Source organism: Hordeum vulgare, chromosome 5H (assembly GCF_904849725.1).
Source record: "Hordeum vulgare subsp. vulgare chromosome 5H, MorexV3_pseudomolecules_assembly, whole genome shotgun sequence".
In the NCBI taxonomy this organism is placed as follows: Eukaryota; Viridiplantae; Streptophyta; class Magnoliopsida; order Poales; family Poaceae; genus Hordeum; species Hordeum vulgare.
The window spans coordinates 56384553-56391045 of NC_058522.1; positions in this window are offsets into that span (position 1 = coordinate 56384553).

Consider the following 6493-nt stretch of genomic DNA (forward strand, 5'->3'; position numbering starts at 1 on the left):
TGTAGCTCCTATAGATATTGTAGTACAACAACGAGGTGCTACCCCAGTGGTGGGAGTACCTAGCTCCGCCAGAGAGGTGGTGGGTTCGATCCCCCCTCTGGCCCCTTTTTCTTTTACTGTATGCAGGTGTGTGAAATTGTGTGTGTATGATAGTGGGTCCAAAGGACCCACATGTCATCCTGTGAGAGGGCCACTGCCAGGTGGACCCCCCTCACTATATATTTTTCTCCATGTTTGTTTTGTTGTTTGTGTAGGTAGGAAGATTTTTCCCTAAGGTTGCAACTTAGGATTTCATGCCCTGTTTAGAGCTTTGTATTAAGTGGAGCATTGATCTTTTGATGTTGATCCCTTGGTAGATGGTAGTGGCTGAACCCCTCTACAACATGGGACATATATTTTGTTCATAGGTTTTTTGCATGTTATTATTACCCCTTGTCAAAGTGGCACTTGACTGAAAATGACATTTTTGAGAAAAGTTGTGAATTTCACTAAGTCTGGGAATCTGGGGTTATTTTCTTCCCCTGTTGTGTTGTTCATATTTGCTCCTTTGTTGGAAATTAGCCCAAGCAACAAACTAATGTTTGTTTGCTGGTATGTTTGTCTAGCTCTCTGTCAAATTTCGTGACCAAATACCTCCTGTACATATCATTTTGGAGGCTGCCAAAATGCTTCAGAGCATAAGCAGTTGGTGAAAAATCTGTAGTTTTCACTAAGTCCCAATGTGTGATATTTTGTCCAAATTAGGGACTGTATATCTGCTGATGTGTGATCCCTTTGCCTTAGCTACTTGTTAGAGGTTGTAGTGAAGTTGGATGGCTTCAGTTTCATGTCTTGTTTGAATTATTTAGAGGGTTGTAGCTCCTATAGATATTGTAGTACAACAACGAGGTGCTACCCCAGTGGTGGGAGTACCTAGCTCCGCCAGAGATGTGGTGGGTTCGATCCCCCCTCTGGCCCCTTTTTCTTTTACTGTATGCAGGTGTGTGAAATTGTGTGTGTATGATAGTGGGTCCAAAGGACCCACATGTCATCCTGTGAGAGGGCCACTGCCAGGTGGACCCCCCTCACTATATATTTTTCTCCATGTTTGTTTTGTTGTTTGTGTAGGTAGGAAGATTTTTCCCTAAGGTTGCAACTTAGGATTTCATGCCCTGTTTAGAGCTTTGTATTAAGTGGAGCATTGATCTTTTGATGTTGATCCCTTGGTAGATGGTAGTGGCTGAACCCCTCTACAACATGGGACATATATTTTGTTCATAGGTTTTTTGCATGTTATTATTACCCCTTGTCAAAGTGGCACTTGACTGAAAATGACATTTTTGAGAAAAGTTGTGAATTTCACTAAGTCTGGGAATATGGGGTTATTTTCTTCCCCTGTTGTGTTGTTCATATTTGCTCCTCTGTTGGGAATTAGCCCAAGCAACAAACTAATGTTTGTTTGCTGGTATGTTTGTCTAGCTCTCTGTTAAATTTCATGACCAAATACCTCCTGTACATATCATTTTGGAGGCTGCCAAAATGCTTCAGAGCATAAGCAGTTGGTGAAAAATCTATAGTTTTCACTAAGTCCCAATGTGTGATATTTTGTCCAAATTAGGGACTGTATATCTGCTGATGTGTGATCCCTTTGCCTTAGCTACTTGTTAGAGGTTGTAGTGAAGTTGGATGGCTTCAGTTTCATGTCTTGTTTGAATTATTTAGAGGGTTGTAGCTGCTATAGATATTGTAGTACAACAACGAGGTGCTACCCCAGTGGTGGGAGTACCTAGCTCCGCCAGAGAGGTGGTGGGTTCGATCCCCCCTCTGGCCCCTTTTTCTTTTACTGTATGCAGGTGTGTGAAATAGTGTGTGTATGATAGTGGGTCCAAAGGACCCACATGTCATCCTGTGAGAGGGCCACTGCCAGGTGGACCCCCCTCACTATATATTTTTCTCCATGTTTGTTTTGTTGTTTGTGTAGGTAGGAAGATTTTTCCCTAAGGTTGCAACTTAGGATTTCATGCCCTGTTTAGAGCTTTGTATTAAGTGGAGCATTGATCTTTTGATGTTGATCCCTTGGTAGATGGTAGTGGCTGAACCCCTCTACAACATGGGACATATATTTTGTTCATAGTTTCTTGCATGTTATTATTACCCCTTGTCAAAGTGGCACTTGACTGAAAATGACATTTTTGAGAAAAGTTGTGAATTTCACTAAGTCTGGGAATCTGGGGTTATTTTCTTCCCCTGTTGTGTTGTTCATATTTGCTCCTCTGTTGGGAATTAGCCCAAGCAACAAACTAATGTTTGTTTGCTGGCATGTTTGTCTAGCTCTCTGTCAAATTTCATGACCAAATACCTCCTGTACATATCATTTTGGAGGCTGCCAAAATGCTTCAGAGCATAAGCAGTTGGTGAAAAATCTGTAGTTTTCACTAAGTCCCAATGTGTGATATTTTGTCCAAATTAGGGACTGTATATCTGCTGATGTGTGATCCCTTTGCCTTAGCTACTTGTTAGAGGTTGTAGTGAAGTTGGATGGCTTCAGTTTCATGTCTTGTTTGAATTATTTAGAGGGTTCTAGCTGCTATAGATATTGTAGTCAAAGTGTTATGTTGCTTCAGTTTCATGTTAGTACAACAACGAGGTGCTACCCCAGTGGTGGGAGTACCTAGCTCCGCCAGAGAGGTGGTGGGTTCGATCCCCCCTCTGGCCCCTTTTTCTTTTACTGTATGCAGGTGTGTGAAATTGTGTGTGTATGATAGTGGGTCCAAAGGACCCACATGTCATCCTGTGAGAGGGCCACTGCCAGGTGGACCCCCCTCACTATATATTTTTCTCCATGTTTGTTTTGTTGTTTGTGTAGGTAGGAAGATTTTTCCCTAAGGTTGCAACTTAGGATTTCATGCCCTGTTTAGAGCTTTGTATTAAGTGGAGCATTGATCTTTTGATGTTGATCCCTTGGTAGATGGTAGTGGCTGAACCCCTCTACAACATGGGACATATATTTTGTTCATAGGTTTTTTGCATGTTATTATTACCCCTTGTCAAAGTGGCACTTGACTGAAAATGACATTTTTGAGAAAAGTTGTGAATTTCACTAAGTCTGGGAATCTGGGGTTATTTTCTTCCCCTGTTGTGTTGTTCATATTTGCTCCTTTGTTGGAAATTAGCCCAAGCAACAAACTAATGTTTGTTTGCTGGTATGTTTGTCTAGCTCTCTGTCAAATTTCGTGACCAAATACCTCCTGTACATATCATTTTGGAGGCTGCCAAAATGCTTCAGAGCATAAGCAGTTGGTGAAAAATCTGTAGTTTTCACTAAGTCCCAATGTGTGATATTTTGTCCAAATTAGGGACTGTATATCTGCTGATGTGTGATCCCTTTGCCTTAGCTACTTGTTAGAGGTTGTAGTGAAGTTGGATGGCTTCAGTTTCATGTCTTGTTTGAATTATTTAGAGGGTTGTAGCTCCTATAGATATTGTAGTACAACAACGAGGTGCTACCCCAGTGGTGGGAGTACCTAGCTCCGCCAGAGATGTGGTGGGTTCGATCCCCCTCTGGCCCCTTTTTCTTTTACTGTATGCAGGTGTGTGAAATTGTGTGTGTATGATAGTGGGTCCAAAGGACCCACATGTCATCCTGTGAGAGGGCCACTGCCAGGTGGACCCCCCTCACTATATATTTTTCTCCATGTTTGTTTTGTTGTTTGTGTAGGTAGGAAGATTTTTCCCTAAGGTTGCAACTTAGGATTTCATGCCCTGTTTAGAGCTTTGTATTAAGTGGAGCATTGATCTTTTGATGTTGATTCCTTGGTAGATGGTAGTGGCTGAACCCCTCTACAACATGGGACATATATTTTGTTCATCGTTTCTTGCATGTTATTATTACCCCTTGTCAAAGTGGCACTTGACTGAAAATGACATTTTTGAGAAAAGTTGTGAATTTCACTAAGTCTGGGAATCTGGGGTTATTTTCTTCCCCTGTTGTGTTGTTCATATTTGCTCCTCTGTTGGGAATTAGCCCAAGCAACAAACTAATGTTTGTTTGATGGCATGTTTGTCTAGCTCTCTGTCAAATTTCATGACCAAATACCTCCTGTACATATCATTTTGGAGGCTGCCAAAATGCTTCAGAGCATAAGCAGTTGGTGAAAAATCTGTAGTTTTCACTAAGTCCCAATGTGTGATATTTTGTCCAAATTAGGGACTGTATATCTGCTGATGTGTGATCCCTTTGCCTTAGCTACTTGTTAGAGGTTGTAGTGAAGTTGGATGGCTTCAGTTTCATGTCTTGTTTGAATTATTTAGAGGGTTGTAGCTGCTATAGATATTGTAGTCAAAGTGTTATGTTGCTTCAGTTTCATGTTAGTACAACAACGAGGTGCTACCCCAGTGGTGGGAGTACCTAGCTCCGCCAGAGAGGTGGTGGGTTCGATCCCCCCTCTGGCCCCTTTTTCTTTTACTGTATGCAGGTGTGTGAAATTGTGTGTGTATGATAGTGGGTCCAAAGGACCCACATGTCATCCTGTGAGAGGGCCACTGCCAGGTGGACCCCCCTCACTATATATTTTTCTCCATGTTTGTTTTGTTGTTTGTGGAGGAGGAAGATTTTTCCCTAAGGTTGCAACTTAGGATTTCATGCCCTGTTTAGAGCTTTGTATTAAGTGGAGCATTGATCTTTTGATGTTGATCCCTTGGTAGATGGTAGTGGTTGAACCCCTCTACAACATGGGACATATATTTTGTTCATATGTTTTTGCATGTTATTATTACCCCTTGTCAAAGTGACCACTTGACTGAAAATGACATTTTTGAGAAAAGTTGTGAATTTCACTAAGTCTGGGAATCTGGGGTTATTTTCTTCCCATGTTGTGTTGTTTATATTTGCTCCTCTGTTGGGAATTAGCCCAAGCAACAAACTAATGTTTGTTTGCTGGTATGTTTGTCTAGCTCTCTGTCAAATTTCATGACCAAATACCTCCTGTACATATCATTTTGGAGGCTGCCAAAATGCTTCAGAGCATAAGCAGTTGGTGAAAAATCTGTAGTTTTCACTAAGTCCCAATGTGTGATATTTTGTCCAAATTAGGGACTGTATATCTGCTGATGTGTGATCCCTTTGCCTTAGCTACTTGTTAGAGGTTGTAGTGAAGTTGGATGGCTTCAGTTTCATGTCTTGTTTGAATTATTTAGAGGGTTGTAGCTGCTATAGATATTGTAGTCAATGTGTTATGTTGCTGTTAAAAACAGATTGGTGTCAAACTGGTTTTTGAGCTTGTGTGAGCTATGGTTGATGGTTTTGTGTGTTCTCCAACACCACCCCACTTGTATTTTAGTGATTGCTCTTTTGGCAACCTGGTTACACTAGTGAGTGCCCATATAATTGTGTTTGTGGCTGTTTTGAATTCATAGACCTTCGTAACTTGTTTTGTAGTTTCCGGTTGATTCGAGACTCCATTCACGACGTTCTTTATAGGTTGTTGCATCGTTTTCTCGTGATGCATATGATTATGTCATGTTCATGCATGTCAAGATAACTTAACATGAGCTTCTGTCCCAGAATTTAAACAACTCAACTAATGCATATGAAAGTGACTAGAATAGTGATGCATGCCCTCTTCATTACAGATGCATCATGTTGGTTGTTGCATTATGTTTTGCTGGTGTTTATTTGTTGTTATCTTATCTTTGGGTAGCACCGGTAATGGAGAGCGAGTACGTGGATTCTGGAGAGTTCGTGCAGGAAGAACAAGAGTAGTTCCGGTCTGAAGAAATCACAGGCAAGATGAGTGTGACCTTGACACCGTTTCTAGCTTTGTTATGCTTAGAGTTATGTTTCCTTCGTTACATGCCTGCTACCTACCACATGATACATATGCCATCAAACTTTGCCATGAATCTCAAACACTTCCCTTTCCTAGAAAATATTGTTTGGCTAAGTAGGCTTGGTCAACCACTAATGGATAACATTGCTAGTTGCACGTGCCAGCTGGCCCATGTGATAACATGAGCAATTTGATATCATCATATTATCTGTTATTTAATTAATGCACCTATATACTTGGTAAATAACGGAAGGCCTAGCCTTTTGCCGGGTGATTTGTTCCGTTGTTGCCGCCTTAGTTTCGGCTACCGGTGTTTTATTCCATAACCGAGCGCTCCTAACACGTTCGGGGTTGTTATTGGGACCCCCTTGATAAATCGCATGGTGCTAAGGCTTGTCTGGCATGACCAAACATTGGTCTTAATTGCTATAACTTAATAATAAAAATGCATAGGGAATAACTACCCCGAGGAATTAATCAACAACCCGGGCCAGTGTTCCTCATGCGTGTTGGTCCACATTGGGCAGGCTGCGGGGCCATCCCAAGGAAACTTGAGGTCTCGTATCCTGTAGGCTTCCCATCCGTCGTGTCCTGAGACTGAGATACGCGGCTCTTATCGGGGTCGTTGACACGCCGGGCGGCCTTGCTGGATTTGTCTTACCTTAGCGATATATCTTGTGTATTGG